This window comes from Battus philenor, unplaced genomic scaffold (assembly GCF_028537555.1).
Source record: "Battus philenor isolate CCGP_79_NKW_IND1 unplaced genomic scaffold, ilBatPhil1.0.hap1 SCAF_4, whole genome shotgun sequence".
Taxonomy (NCBI): domain Eukaryota; kingdom Metazoa; phylum Arthropoda; class Insecta; order Lepidoptera; family Papilionidae; genus Battus; species Battus philenor.
In genome coordinates this window covers 2,455,486-2,472,741 of record NW_027181704.1, presented here as the reverse complement: position 1 = coordinate 2,472,741, position 17,256 = coordinate 2,455,486, and the positions used below count along the sequence as shown (strand labels likewise).

General features: G+C 32.8%; 1 protein-coding gene across 1 annotated transcript in view; it reads left to right on the top strand.

Annotated features, from left to right (window-relative positions):
- Positions 1 to 2,510: 2,510 nt before the first annotated feature.
- Positions 2,511 to 17,256, top strand: part of LOC137928759 (proton-coupled amino acid transporter-like protein CG1139) — a 48,639-nt gene continuing 33,893 nt past the window's right edge. Inside the window, exon 1 of the mRNA XM_068771720.1 lies at positions 2,511 to 2,600. The gene's annotated coding sequence lies outside the window, so the exon portion shown is untranslated. The remainder of the gene's footprint in view (positions 2,601 to 17,256) is intronic.

The window sequence follows — 17,256 nt, the reverse complement described above, 5'->3', positions numbered from 1 at the left end:
AATAATAGGAAAAATAGGATAAGAAAAGTGTAGTAATGTATTAAGAAAGCACAACCCAAAGAAAATTGTGATAAAAAAATAGAATAAGTCAAGAATAAAATAATAATAAAAAATGTACATAGCCACCTAAGAGTAATAAGATGATGGAAGGAAGGCGATAAAAGCAAGAAAGAATGAAAGAACAAAATGAAAGATATTGTGATGGAAATAAGGTAAGAATAAAAGAAATTGAGAAGAATGACAGAGAGTGAAGAATAAATATGAACGATCTGAAAAACTTAATTGTAAACAAAGACCCTGATCCTAACTAATTAGGGGTACGAGAGGCCTCCAATAGCGGGGGCCATAAAAAAAGGGTTGACTATAGCACATTTGTCAACAAAAAACCGCAAAGTTTTTATGACTCCTTACACTCATCCTGTATATAGTGATCGTTCTGAAATATGTTATATTCATAAATTTTTATATAGAAATGCGACTGATCAATAACTTAGTAAGTAACTTAGAAGTACAAAGTCAGGGATGTAGCTATCCGTATTTTGATAGCAAATGAACTATATGCGTTTTAGGGGCGAAATAGAGTTACCTCCCTTGCGCACATATGATCCTTCTTGACTGTGATAGAGTTGACGTATTTACGTATTTATGGAGACTACAGTCGTGAACTATTTCTTACTTGACCATATATATAATAGCAGCGGCATTCTCACTATTGACATCTAAATTCAAATTTCGAACGCGCAAAAATATTTTGAAAAAAAAAATGTATTGTGCCCGTAATGGCCAGTAACATAGTGTTCTCATGACTACGCTACATAACTATATATTCACAATTTTTAAGCTTTTTCATCTATATCCAAGCTATAAGCAATTAAGTGTGATATTAAATAATCTCCTATAGGCATCCTTCGAGGCATCACATGATTATATATAAACAAATTATAATAATAATACATATTTACATTCTGTCGAATAATATGTTAAAGGAAATGCATTAAGTTTAAAATCTGTTACGTAATGTCGGAAAGTTTTAAGGAAGACCTATTATATTTCATAACTATTGTCAAATTACATTTTATCCGATACGTTTACTTACAATGTAATCCGACTGCTGACTGGAGCAATAGCGTACAAGAATTTGTATAAAGCGCTGAGTAATAACATGTAATCAGATCTAGAGCTATTACGTAATGGTGTATGTATGCGTATTACATGAATGTATACATATATTCTCGTTCTCTTTCGTGCACCCGTGGTCATACTTTAGTCGGTCTTGATGCCCTTGCTGGTCTCGCGAAGCAGCGGAGAGAGAGCATTCATATCCTGACCTAGTGACTGTTTTGATGATGTCTGTCCATCTCGTTTCGGGTGATATGTCCAAAGAGCTTGAGGATCCGTATTTGTGCAGTCGATGATAACCTCTCTTTTATGTTGAGTTCTTTGAGGATTGAAACGTACTTTACACACACACACACACACACACACACAGCAGCGCGTACTGTACGACGGTGCTAAAGGAGTTGCGAAAAATAGAGCAGGAGCGGAGGAAGTTGGCCTGAACAGCCACTTTATCAGAGAAAGTTGCAGCTAAATCCCCCCCCCCCCCCCGAAGTAATGCCTAACGGCCATGTCGTGGGGACCAGGGATACCGAAGAGAGAGGATTGTTATTAGTCGGTATTGATCTAGATCGAGTCCGACATACGGGGCACCAACATCAGGCCCTATGATACGTAAAAGTATTTTTAAACCTCTATAAAAAAAAAAAAAAAACACATATTTAAATACATAGACATATATCGTTTAACCCCATAGACGCCCACTGCAAAACATAAGCCTCTTTCAAAGATATTCATTGGGGGATAAAATATAATCACCACGCTTGGCAGGCTGGCTGGTTGACGATCGCAGTAGGTATGAAGAAGACGCTGCTTTCCATCCTATCGAAACTTCTTTGTGAGCAGTGCCAATCTTATATAATTAATGCATAATGTGTAAACTTAATAAGACCAGGAAATCGAACCCGCGACTAATGATCGAAACTCAGTTCTCTACCACTAGGATACCACTGCTCACTGTGTGAATATATACACTAAGAATATATATATTTCCCAAGTTTAAGACAGGTATTTTGATCATAAATAGTTCAAGATTACTGCGCTTTGTAATTAACATATATATATTTAATAAGATACATATGTAAATACATATATTTACAGAGATATGTATCTATAAATCTTTTTTTACACGGAAGTATTTATTTTGTTCCTATCTTTTCTAAATACTTGGTATTACGATTTATTACAAAATGTTTTACTTAGTTTTGTTCTTCGGTGACACAGGACTCGCAATACGCTGGGCCTTGAAAAGCTTGACGAAATGTACTATGTAATCAAATTTATATTGTATGACTATAAATATAAGGTTCAAAATATGTTTGATGTTGCGATCAAGTGTCGCTCGCGGCTGTATTTATTTGGCCAAGTCGGTTCATTTGTAAATGCGTCGACTCTCGCGCTGTCGTTTTTGCATCTGAGCTCTGCTGATAATGGACGCGTGTTGTCTTTTTTTATTTATTCGTTAACCGGTGCCTTGGATTCAGGTAATTACTTATACTTTGTATTATTTACTCACTTAATTAATACAATCAAATTCAAATAATTAAATAACTGCTATATTTTTTTACAATCTTATATGTAAAAAGCCACCACTCAAACATTAATCTTTCGATTTTGCTAGGTATTATGTTTCGAACATTATTATACAAATTTCGCCATAAGGTTCTTGCGGAGTAAAGTTCGTATTCTTGTTAAACCCACATTGCTATACGCTATAGCATCTGCTATAAACAAAAGACTATATTTTATGCTATTTCATTTCAAAATAAAAAAAATAATAACCTTATTTTTAAAGTATAGGTTTAACTACTTTATTTTGCATATAGTTTATGTGTTATGCGATTGAGTTGTCTAAGCTAAAGTTTTAATCCATTATTGCTCATAGGGATTTCATAAAAGCTATAAACTAAACATAAAAGCTATAAGCTTACTTTAATCAAGTTGTATATTGAAAGAGGTCAGCTTTTAAAACGAAGCTATTTAGCGCGTAATCCGCCATGATAAGAATTAAGAGCTTATTAAAAAGATGTAACTACATATTATAAGTTCCATATATAATATTGTCTCTTGATAGGCGAACTTTGTAAAAAATTTAAAAGTGATTAAATATAATATTTTTACGGCTTTATAAATATAAAAAAAAATATTTCTAATCACTTTGGCGATACAAAAATTATAATTAAATATAAAAATAACGATTAGTTTATTTAAGATTTTTTTACGTAATATTAATGTTTGGTTATGATTGGACATATGAGAAAGTGATCTCAATAAAAAAATCTGAGTTTTTGGACTCAACAATCTCCATATCATACTTCTACAGATATAACTTTTTTCTAGGCATACTTGAAATAAGTCTATGCTATTCAGTGTCACATCGACATAGATGCAATTTGCGGACATTAAGAACAGTTTCATTACAATAATTTGACAATGATTTTTTTCACTTAAATCAAGACTTATTGGCGGAAGAATTGATCTACTTTACTTGTATATTTATTTTAAATGTATTTTGAATTATTGAAAATGAAACGTAACAAAATTTGAACGGAAGGCTGCGTCTGGGACCTTAGTGGCATTACATTTTAAGATTCCTTTATAAGGAAACTTATTTTTATTCTCTATCATTTAGGACACAATACTGCCATTACTGGACATTCTCCACAGATTTCTAATAAGAAGAATAAAAATCAACTTGCATCCTACTTCTCTTGACGACATTAACATGAATGTAGGTCCACTTTTGAGACACATTTTGCTCTGCGCTAGTCGATCCGTGGTCTTTGCTTTAGATTCTAAAGGTCCAGGGTTTATGAACTGTCCCCTGCCACTTCAACCAGTCAATGCTCTGGGATATAATTACCTTCGTTTGTTGATACATTATGTAGGTCCACTTTTGAGACACATTTTGCTCTGCGCTAGTCGATCCGTGGTCTTCGCTTTAGATTCTAAAGGTCCAGGGTTTATGAACTGTACACTGCCACTTCAACCAGTCAATGCTCTGGGATATAATTACCTTCGTTTGTTGATACATTATGTAGGTCCACTTTTGAGACACATTTTGCTCTGCGCTAGTCGATCCGTGGTCTTCGCTTTAGATAATAAAGATCCAGGGTTTATGAACTATCCCCTGCCAACTCAACCAGCCAATGCTTAGGGATATGATTACTTTCGTTAGTTGATACATTTTTTTTGATCTCGTTAAGAAATTCATAGCATTTATGCGTCTGTGAGTCTAGACACAGGCCCAAAGTTAGACGTTATATGGATGTCCGTCCTACTTCACCTTATAAAAGCATAGATGTATCGCTGCGAGTATTCCGTTAATCTATTCTATATAAGTATTATTGTGCTTTACTGTCAATGAACGTGTGATAACAGTACTAAAAGAGTTTTTCATTAAAATTACTCACATTGTTGATCGCGTATAAATATATAGTTAAACCGGAAATGACATTCATGTTAAATACTTTTTTAATTTATCACATAGTTTGATAATTATGAATCACAGTTTTAATTTTCATAATTTAATCTATCTCTCTTCTTTTCTATTATTGAAATTAAAAGTTGATCATTTTTAATGTATTAATGATAAAAATTTACAGTTTTTTTTTTAATATTTAGGGCAATTTTAGTATAAAATTTGCCCACTAATATCACTACCGAGTACTCGAGTAGAATTACTATCGATTTCCGGTTTAATTAAAATCAACAGGAAGCGAAGCTAGGACATGATGGTCTGCAACATTGTTCATCTTTGTCTTGTTTTCCTTTTCGCAAAGGTCAATCGAGGTCTAATTTCAAACGTGAATAGAAAATATTTTCCGTATGTTATATATATATCAAAAAAGGAAGTGTTTATATATATATATCGTTCAACTCATCCTTATGCTAGTGACTAAAATAAATATTTATGTTCTAAGAAGAGACTAATTAATACGTAGCATGATTGTAACCTAGTGATTGAAGGCGACATCGTCAATCTTTGTTATTGTTTTTTATGATACGGAGAAATAGATACAGGGTGATAGGTTCTAGGTGTTGATTTACACCTTTTTGCAAACAGCTTTAAAGTGATTTAAGTGATCACTCTGAAGTATGCACATTAACTTATTTTTTCTTTTGGAATGCAGCAGACTAATAAATTGTAGTATGACGAAGTTTACAGTGAAACATTGTAAATAATTAATTTTGATTCCATACATAGATCTTTAAATTTTCATAAACGCTTTTTATTACTATAATATATTATCATCACATTTTTATTATCTCTACAGCATTTATTTTTGGATATAAATGTATCTATATCTCTGCAAAAGCTTTAACATCTAACTTGATTTCTTTGTATATTTACAAATCTCTCTTAACTTTTAACGTTGTACGTAAAATAAAATCTTCGCTAATTTTGTTTACATTTATTTATTTGTACAGACGTGATTATTTTGTAATTAATAATAATAACAGTGAGTTTATTTCTCTAGACATTGTCACCGTGTATTTTTAATATTGCGATAAACATTTCGACATTTTCTCATGTCTGTGTCGAGAAAGGAATTAAAACAATTGTATCTTAAAATGTTGCGGAATAGATTTATTTACTATTTTTAATTGTTGCTAAATAATTTGTATATTTGTACTGTAAGGATTATAAAATATGGAAGCTAAAAAAACCCGTACGACACTTCGACATAGAATAACAAACAATTTTTAACAAATTATTAGTAAATAGCCTCGATAAGATGTAAGTGTAACTATTAATTATATATACTTTGTGTTCAAAAAGCAAAGTGAAATTGTCATTTATAACTTCCGGGCCAAGCGTCTGTCAAAAGTTAGAATATCATTTGGCTTAGTCCTAACCATTTTGAACTATTTTTTGTGTTAAGCCTATAAAGTCTCGATTGGTGACAAAATAGCTCAAATGTTTGTAAAAAGAATAAAAATTTGACTGCTTTCGTTCCACAACCACCGTATTCATCTGATTTGGCTGCGAGCGATCTTTGGCTATTCTGTAAACTCAAAAAGTCAATGCGGAGATGCCGTTTAGACACCATTGAGGAGATAAAACCTGATTTCTAGAAGTTCTTGAAGGCTATGGAAAAAGACTACGCTGACTGTTTGAGATCTGGAAAAAGCGTTGTCAAAAGTGCGTTTTATTGAACGGGGTTTACTTTTAAGGTGATGAAACTGATTAGTAAGAATAAATTAATAACTTACATTTTACAATCAAATTCATTTCAGTTTTTATCACGGTGTTATGTTTAAGCTTAAATAATAGTTATGTATAGGTATAATAGTAGATATAAATAATGGTATAAATATATCTTAATACAAAATGCGGTGTTTAGCGGCATTTACTTGCTAAGTTACAATATACAAATTTAATAAACAAAAGAAAATCGCATATTAAATAATAAAAAAGATCATCTGGTCGATTTCATGGAAGAAGAATTGTAGGCGTAACGTAAAAAAACATATCTATACGTTATGGCTGATCCAGTAAAGGGATGCATGAGTCTTTATTCAACTGATAACATATCAAACTGATTCACAGATAACTATGTCATTCGAACTTCAAACAAATAAACTTTTTATTGATCGGCTAATATCACAATAGGTTCAGTTGTTTTTATGGTTACACTGTGAAGTTATAAATGAATATGATTTTTTCCGATTCGTTGTCGGAACATAATATTAAAATATAAATGTCAGGTAGACAGAAAATAGCACCGAATTAACATTTCGACGCTGGACGAATGTACGAATGTATCAAAAATAACTACACTAAACTATATAAGAGTTTTTATTTTTAAGTTTATATTTCTTCGATATTACAAAAAGAAACTATATATTTATAATATTATACATATATCATGACATTTATTTAATTTAGATGAATGTTTTTCGTTTTATATCGAAGTCAAGGCGCTGATTCCTCTAGTTTCAAAATTGCTTGAATGAACTTAGATAGCGTGGATAATTGACAAACAAATTTTGTCTTGGTACATCCAAAAAATTATGCACAATTATTAATTATTATGCACAATCAATCTAACAAAAATAAATTGTGCGATGTCGACCATTTTGATTGTCTTGTCACAGCATTCATAACATCCATGTGAATATTTCGTAGTTATATATATATATATACAAAAGATTGACATTTAATCTATTACCTAAATAAATGTTGTATTGCTAGAGCAAATTATAATCCATCTTAGCCATCTGTAAATTAACTACTGATAAATGCGTCTTTAAAAATCAATGTGTAGATTTAAAAAGTTCGTTACTGCACACACAACACACACAACACACACACATACACACATATATTTATACACACACGCTTTTGTATATATATGTGTGTGTGTGTTTTATATATATATACTACTCAAAACAAAATAGGGCCCACCATCATTTTGCCCCTTAATTTATGTGCATACATGATTATTAAATTTTTACAATTAGTCGATATTGAATTAGGGTTTTACACATTAAGTAAACCCAAAATAACGTTTGAATTGTTTAATTTTATCGCAATACACTCAAATACACATTTTTAGAGAAAATGAGCACTAAGTAGACTGTCAATAAAAACTTTTATAGTCACTGTTTGTTTTTAATAAACTTGCCGGGAGCTTTTCTTTAGTATCGAGTAGGATCTCCTTTGCTCCGTATGCACTCTCTGAGCCTATCTGGAACACTCTCAATCAGATGAGTGATGTTTTGGTCGGGTATTCGTTCCTAACAGAGTTTCAGCGCGTTTATGAGGTCCTGTTGGCTGTCAACGTGGCTATGGGTCTCTTTAAGACTTCTTTTCAATTGATCCCATAAATGCTCAATCGGGTTGAGATCGGGACTCATTGCTGGCCCAGGTAAAACCGAGATATTGGCATCAGAAAGTGCCCTCTGAGTGACCCTAGCTGTATGCGCACGAGCGTTGTCTTGCATAAACACAAAATTATCACCAACTCTTTGTGAATATGGGATGACATAAGGTACGGATAAGGGACGGATTACTTGCTCGACGTAACTGGCTGCAGTGACCGTCCCTTCGTTCAAGATCACTAGCTCTGTTTTGCCTAACAAGCTTATACCGCCCCATATCATCACACTCGGGCCCCCAAAACGATCAGTACCGTGCAGCATGGTTTAGTAAAACGTTCTCCTTCTCTTCTCCACACACGTACACGTCTGTCATCGCTAAAAAACTTAACTTTACACTCGTCTGAAAAAAGTACTGTCCTCCAATTGTCCATGATCCAGTCCAAATGCTCACGCGCAAACCTCAAACGTGTTGCCCGGTGAGCCCTTGTTAATTTTAAACGAATAACACGCATCCTAGAATGTTGCCCGTCCTCGTGGAGTCGATTCCGAATGGTTTGACCACTAACGCGTGTGCCAGTAGATTGCCTTAGCCGGGATTGCAAGGTCCGGGCGGTTGTCGTGCGGTCCCGGCGCGCAGTTAATCGAATGTACCGGTCTTCTTGAGGAGTTGTGGCTCGAATCCTTCCTGATCCAGGTCTTCTAGCTACACTACCTGTCTCCTGGAACCGCTCCCATTCGTTTCGAATAGCTCGCCGTGACACACCAAGGCGAGATGCAACCGATCTTTGCGATTCCCCCCTTTGAAGCAAAAGAACTGCCCTTGTCGAAGTTTCCACATCCATATGACGACGAGAACCTGGCATTGTAATCGGGAATAATGCCGAAACGATAAAAACACAGCTAAACAAAGTGTGATCAAAGTATTGCGCTTAAAGCAAGACTGAGAACACAAACGATTGAAAATTTAAGAAATGGATAAATTTAAGCCCATTTACTTTTTTGTCTACCCACTTGAAATCAACAAAAAAGTTAACTTTTAAAACATCATTATGAACTAATAAACATGTGTGCTAGAAGTGGTAGTGCTTCATTTTGTCAATGATTAGTATATGTGTTGTTTATAAACACGATTAGAGACAAAGTTGCGGTGGGCCCTATTTTGTTTTGAGTAGTTTATATATATATATATATATATATATATGTATGTATATATATATATATATCTGTGTGTATGTGTGTGTGTAAAAGCTTTGAGGTATGAAGGTACAGTTCCTTTGATGTTAATTAGCGTATGGAACGCTCTACCGAAAAAATAGATGGTTTCAAAAATATATAAAGAATGTCATATAATGAGAAAAAACTAGTTTTAAAAATACGGATACCTACATATTAAAATTATTATTGTTTACTAGCTGTACTTGTAGACTTTATACTAGCAGAAGTTACTGACCCATTAAATTCCGATTGAAATTTTTTATTATCAGTAGGAATGATTTTTTTATACAGAGTGATTAGAATTAATTAAAACTATTTTTTTAACAAATGAGCAATACATTCACCACTTTCAAGTTTTTATCTTTTATCTTTAATCACCTGTATTTATGTATATATATAAATATATAATTTATAGGGAAACCACAGATTATATCTATAAATCTGAAACAGGACAACATTTGTCGGGTGATCTATACCGCTATATATATAAACAGATGCTTATATGTACTAAAGTACACATATATAACGTATGACAAGGAAAATCAACTCTGTATCTGGTATTTAATAATATAGTATCACGATGTATGTTGGGGACATGTTTTTTTATTTGATGACATTAAATTAAACTCGGTTATAATCTAATCTCTGTCTAGAATTGAAGAAAAGTAGGCTTATGTTAATATAAACACCTTTAATGAAAACACTGTGAAATATCTTTTCTTATTAATAAACATTTATTACAGAAGTTAAAAAGATTTAATTATTCGATAACCTCGTTAAAGTAATTGACTAGCTTAGGTACCTTTCATTGAAGTAGATACTCGTTTTAGCCTTGGATAGAAACAGGCTTTTCCTTTCAAGTAGTTTAGTGTTTGTGTTTTAAGATGAATTCGCAAATTGTTAATAACTTTGAATTAATATTTTATCCTTTAAATTAAAGCCTTAGTGTAGCTAAGAAAATATCACTTCTTTTTAATTTTATTTATTAATATTTTCATGTATGTGTGTGCGTACGTGTGAACGTTCAAATTGTGCTTGTGTGTGTACTCAATTGTACTGCGCAAATGGTAATATCATGTTAAAATAAATATTACAGACTTGTGATTTTTTTATATACGTCAGATGTCAGATTCGTTGACATAATTTTTGGAGATTACAACAAATTATCAATAAAATACTATTTCTGGGAATCTTGGTATATTTGAGTTATAGTGTAACAATGTAAACACTTAGACGGTTTAAGACATAGCTAGATTAGTACTAGATTTTAATAATCAACGATTTTATAAAGCGGTTATGCTCCAAATACATATTGATTTAAGAATAACACATTTATCTTTCTTCTCCTTTTCATCTGATAGACGCCCACTGCAAGGCCTTCGCACCTACAAAGATCTTCAGCATGATCGGTTTTGGGCTGTCCAACCCTCGCTGGGTTCTTCTTCTTTACTTAACTCTGTCGGTCAATCTTGCGTGTGGTCTACCCATTTATTTTTAACTAATATTTAGGTGTAACTCTAGGTGAATATATAGCTCTACTTGTAATATTTAGTATATTTTAGTAGTTCTAAGTATAAAAAGGAAACAGTGTATTAGGGGGAAAAGTAATGTCGTTTCTGTCGACATATTATACAAAAAAACCGATTGATTTTTACAGCTTCGGTATTGAAAATTTGTGTACTTGATTGTAAAAGGTTTTTGATAACGAAGGTGAATATATTTTTGATTAGAAAAAAACCTCTTAAAAATTTAGTCTTGAGAATTTAACTTAAGAAAGCGACATTACTTCCCCCCCCCCTTATATAAAAAAAGGTTATCTAAATTGAAAAGAATACATATAACTAAAAGATTTATTTTCTTTTTCTTTTGGAAGAAATGTGATTCTAGAACATTTCAATATTCACCCCTAGTCATCGACAAAATATACACAAAATTGATATGTAAAAATAATATGTAAATAAATTATGTCATTTTCTTATGTATTTAGGCATGCAAATTCTTTGGTTGGTAGCCTTTATGACAAGAACAAATGTCAAAGGACGAATAATTCCAAAATAAGAACATTAATTAATATTGCAACATTATATTTTTAACGAGATATTCTAAAGGAAACAATTTGTAAAAAAGTTGAAATTTTATTCCTCATAAAAAAAATTAAAAAGGAAGAAATAAAAACGCATCTGTCACATTCCTTAACATCCTTAACTAGCTTCAAAATGAAATTATCTCATCTATACGTATAAAGAAAAAATAATCATTAGTTCCATTGGTCACGTCATGTACCGATTTCATTCATTTTTCTTCGAAAGTTTCTTAATACTTTGCAAAATGTTTTTGTAAATAAATTTTCAATTTTTGTAAAAAAAAATATAGAAGACTGGCACATCAATCATGGAAGTCAACAGTCAACTGTATATCATATTGTGAGCAGTGGTGACCCAGCGGTAGAGTACTTTTGACTTTTGATCGTAAGTCGCGGATTCGATTTCCGGGATACAATCTTACTAAGTTTATACTTTGATCATTAATTATGTAATAATGTCACTGCTCACAAATAAGTTTTCAAAGGATGGACAGTAGCGTTCTTTACCATAACACCACACTGCGATCGCCAACCTTCCTGCCAAGCGTAGCGATTATGTTATACCCCCATAGATATCTTTGGAGGATTTATGCCTGGCAGCGACAACATTACTTATTGCTAAAAAAAATGTTTTTTTTATTTATTAGGGTTCGAATCGACTATACAAAGCTAAGACAAGACTACATATATCAAGTAAGCTAGTACGAGATAAATAATATGAATGCACTTTAGTTTCAAGGAAATGCATCACGTTTGAGAAGCGGTAGTTGTACAGTTGTGTTCGAAATTGTTAACGCAATATACCGAAATCATTTACGTACACTGGCGGACATAATTATAAATAATTTTACAAATATATCATTAGATTTGTACTGGAAATAATTTCACTGTATAATTTACCTATATAAATTGAATCACAATGTTAAATTGAAATACTAATACGATTAAAGTAATCGATGAGGTTGAAAATCTGGATGATATAATACGTTTCGAGTGACAGATTTAAGCGAGATACCCTTAATGTCCTTTGCGATCGATCTTAGTACTCTCCTAAAATGATAAAATAAAGAAAATTAATTTTTTTTTCTTGCGTAAAATAAAAAAAAAGATTATATAATATTAAGATATTAAGGCAAAGCGCTTGAGCGTTCGACTGTCTCCATTAAACTGAGAGTAACAATAAAACAGACAGTGACCTCTAGTCACGAAATAAATGAAGGTCTTGCTTCAGTAGTGTTAGAATTTTGAGCAGACAAGATATGCTACAATTTCACACATTAGCTTAAATTGCGTGTTAACTATACTGCTTTATAAATACAGTCAAGGTTGGGACACAATGCTAAACGCGCACTGTGTGAAAGCTTAATCTGAGATCAGTACATGATGTCCTCTTCGTCGAGTCGTTGTCCTAATCTCTGTGAATCTGGATCTCTAGTGATCTAATATGGAAAGTTCTGAAGGGGTTTCGAGGAGCGGTAGGAGGTTCACTTCTGAGTATAGGCTTTTCCTATAGATTCCCAATTTTGTTTTATTTATTTTAAATTCGTTTCACAAAATTTATAAATGTCGCACTATATAAACTACTTGCTTATTTTGTTGCTCACATTTACATACATCTTCATTTACAATATAAAGTAGCTTATTAGACAAAATTAAAATAGTTTCAAAATAAGTTAAATTATTTTTACATTTAACGTTTAAAAAATAAATATCGTATGTTTCTGTTATTTATTTTTAAATATTTTTTTTTAAATATGGGTGGGTAATAGGCTAATGTTTGCGATCCTAGATTATGTTTTTTTATTTACAGTTTTCCGTGAATAATGGTCTTGTACATTTTTTGCGGGTGATTGACCTTTGAACCTTATCATTAATGTGATATTATATTAGTAATAGCACGTGAGTTCTCTTGTGGATGGATAAAACGATGCAGAATTAAAATTTCAAGGATATTATTGCTGTATTTTTTATATTTTCGGGATCATCTTATATTGATATGGAACGGCCTGCATGCTACGTTTTACTAGTGGACAGTTTTATTAGTGAATGTTCCATGATGCGCTTGTAAGTTCGCGGTCTCCACTTAGAAAATTAAAGCGCAACGACCAAAACATGGCTATATTAATGGAAAAAGAGGAAAGTCGCTAGAGCTTCTTGGGAAATTTCAGGAAGCTAGTACATAAGGTAATAAAACATAGCAAAACTTAACAATCTTTAATAGGTTTAAGGTTTTCCTTAGATACAAAATAAAAACTATAAACAAAATTGTTAAAATACAGATAAAAAATATCAAAACCAAAAATTTTAGAAAAGTGGTTCAGGAGAAAATGGCGATGGAAAAATGGTGATGAATGGTAAAAAATGGTAAAGAAATAAAAAGGAAGGAAAGATTATGTGAATAAAAAAGAGGAACGAGTGTGACATATTGAAACAAAAGACAAAGAAAGAGAGAGTAAATAATAAGATAAGAAAGTGAATAAATTATTAAGTAAAAAACTGTGCCTATAAACTCAAGACAGGGGTTGTATGGGTTCCCAATAGTGAGAGTCATAAAAAAGGCACTGAGACCATCTGTTCTATATACTATGTGGTCTGCCTACTGTTTCTTAAACTTGTCGATCCCCTGAGCTGTGTTGACAATATTCGTTCATCTGTGTATCTCCCTCATTCCTAATTCAAAAATGTAATAATTTGACATAATATTAAAATATACAAACTAATAGTTCTTTATTTTCATTATCTTAGGTTTTATTTTCAAAGCAAATGTATGTCAAGCCACTGTTTATCATAATTAAACGTGTCCAGATAAACGCGGCAATTATACGTTCATTTCAAAGAATCACGAACCGTAAAAAGAAAAAAAACCCCTTTGATTACAGAATTAATGATAGCGGAGATAAAAGAAAATTTAAAAGAAAAACAAAGAAACATCATTGTTTTGTTATCGCTAAGTAGAGAAGAACAAAGTGGTATTATTGATGGACGAAATAAATTTTATAAGGCAATAGACAGTGTTAATATACAATTTAGGCAAATAAACTAAATCTAGACAAGATATTTCAGATTTAAACTTTGATATTGCGGTAATAAGACTTTCATTTTTTTTTCGTATCGGCTGTTCCCTAATTTTTATATTGCCAAAGTTTCCTCCTTAAAGAACAGGTCTGAGGGCGCTTAGTTCAATCCCCATTTTTATCACCTTAGCTCAAGGCATGTTGGCCTTGGCCAGGGTCGTTTCACAAGTTTTTTTATTGAAGTGTAAAGCCTCTGAACTATAGGTTTGTTTGAATGACTAATGGACGCATGGAGTAACTAATTGCAAGAGCCTCAAAGAGTTTCTCTTCGAAGCTGTGGTCATATCAACTAGGGTCTTTATCGAGTACGTAATTAGTTTTCCCTTTCAAAGGTGCCCGTGAAGGCTGTACCTCGACTTGATCGACTGTTACCAGACAACCATTACTACCAATTACAGCGCTGAGGGAAGAAGTAGTAGAAGAAAATCCAGTAACTACAGTAACAGTACAGTAATTACAACGTGACCTGGATCCAGGTCATAAATTGGGTGATAGTTTGGGATAAAGAGGCGGTTTAATAGAAATTAATGGTGATATAATTTTGAGAAGCAATTGGTGGATTCAAAGGCAAACTCTACAATAATAAATTTCGACTAAACCTCATCTTTATTAACATTTCAGTGATACGATATCCTCTACTGGAATTAGGTTTCCCTCATTAATTTCCAAAAGGATATATTCAGCTTCTTCCTACAAATTTAACAAGGTCGTCTGCCTAAACGTAAATAATTTAAATTCAATCTGATACTACAGTACCCGGCGATAAATATTGCCCATCGACCTTTGGAAAGAGACAAACGGCTATTTTCGGCTTCGTAGAGCACTATCTCTGTCCCACACTACCTCTGTGACGTTTTGTCAGTCGTTGTATTTCGTGCGACAGAGATAACGCTTTACGAAGCTGAAATTAACCGATTGTCTCTTTCTAAAAGTCGATGTGCAATATATATCGTCGAGTACTGTACCTAATATTGTATATCTTGGTATGTACAGTTTCATCCGTCTTAAATTGTCAAAGCATTAGCTCGGGTGCCTAGATTCAGACCTCATAATTTACACCGCATTGATGTTAAGCTTTAAGGTCACTGGAACAGTTGCTCCGTAAAGTAACTTCTTACAAGGGGCCCCAAGAGGGGACTTGGGCTGTCACTTAAAACACGTTAACTATTCCGACATGTGTCCGATACGTCTTAAGCTCTCTTCTATCAGTTTCATTCAGACTTATGAACTTCATTATACAAACGTATTATACTTTACCGTTACACTAAAATGATATGTTACAAATAAAATCTTATATGTGATATTACTTTGTCTATTTTATAATCCATAAAAGCGATAATCATGTTTCACTTCTTATCTTACTATTGTATGAAAAATAAATTTCAGTTTTACGAAGAAAATTGTCAATATTCAGACAAAGGTTATTAACCCTAAAAATGTTTTCAAATTAATATTCAAAAGTTTCATTCATTATACAGTTGTCATGACGTTATCAAGTGTTTACGTAAATAATTTTAGTATTTATTTTAATATTGTAGTGCTAAGTAAGGATTCTCTCAGAGAAAAGTATCTTAAAGCAATAATTGTGACAGTACATATTCGATATACACATGATAGTATATACATGATGTATGTGCATAAATTATGATAAAAATTGATATAAAGAAAAGCTTGATATAATACCTTTCGCCGAATCCAACTCGATGGGCGGCGTTCGTAAAGCTTCGAATCCTCTTCTCTTTCAAAATACCATAATGTTTAAAGACTATTAAGATATTTAGTCATTTAGTATTATTTATATATTATTTGTTATTAAGACATTTAGTCTATGAACATTGGAAAATTATGTTGCCGGTGATGACATACAGATCTGAGACGTGATGAAGGCGCAGTGTCACTCAAAGAGCAGCGGAGAGTGCTATGCTCGTAGTTTGGCTGTGAGATCGAATCAAAAATGAGGAGATCCAAAGAAGAACCAAGATTGTCCTCGTCGTTCGATAGTCGTTGGGGCCGAAATGTTCTCTAGAGGCGACCACAAGCCTGTAGACGCGGCGTGGGTAAGCCCCGTACTAGGTGGACCGCTACTAGGTGGTCTAAACCAACCATGTCTGATGTGGTAGTGGGCTGGGCACACCGTTCTTTCAACCGATGGTCATTTAGGTTGAAAGGTTCTCAAGTGGCGACCACGAGGCGATAGACGCAGCATGGGTAGGCTTCCTACTAGGTGAACAGCTACTAGCAGGTCCGAACCTACGTCGTGGCAGTGAGCGGGGTACATCGCTCGTTCAACCGATGGTCGGTCATCGTGTCGATCTTTTCGGGCGGCCTATGCCTTATAGTAGGCATCCATCTGTCAAAAGAAAAAAGAATATTTTTCTCTAGACTTCATTAAATTAATAACACTTTTGTGGCCAACTGTACCGTATACAGTTGGTTAATACACACGTGTTGTAATCGTCTAATTTAAGAAGTTTGTCCAACAAAAACTTGTAAAAATCTCTTTACATTGTTTACGATTATGAAGTCATGATAAAGCTTTGTATTGAATTGCTCTATTAAGTAAATTGCGTAAATTATCATAAAAATATTCTTTCGAATTAGTGCGCGTAGGGTTTAAATTAAAATATGCCATTATAAATCAATTTGATTTTATTTAGTATCAAAATGGGAATTTATAAAACTCTATCATGATACTATCACCGCAAATGATACTTAAATGATAGTAATTTATATGTATAAATAAACTAAAACATATTACTTCATATAGTTCATCCTTAAAATCTAAGTTTGTTTTGATTTACACTATATTAGTGTTGAACTATTAAATTACTATGAATTAGGAATATACCTTTACCGCAAATAATCCACACGGCCTTGTAAGTAGAAATCGTAACAAAAAATGCCCAATTTCGTTATTAAGATCACCAAAAATAATCATTA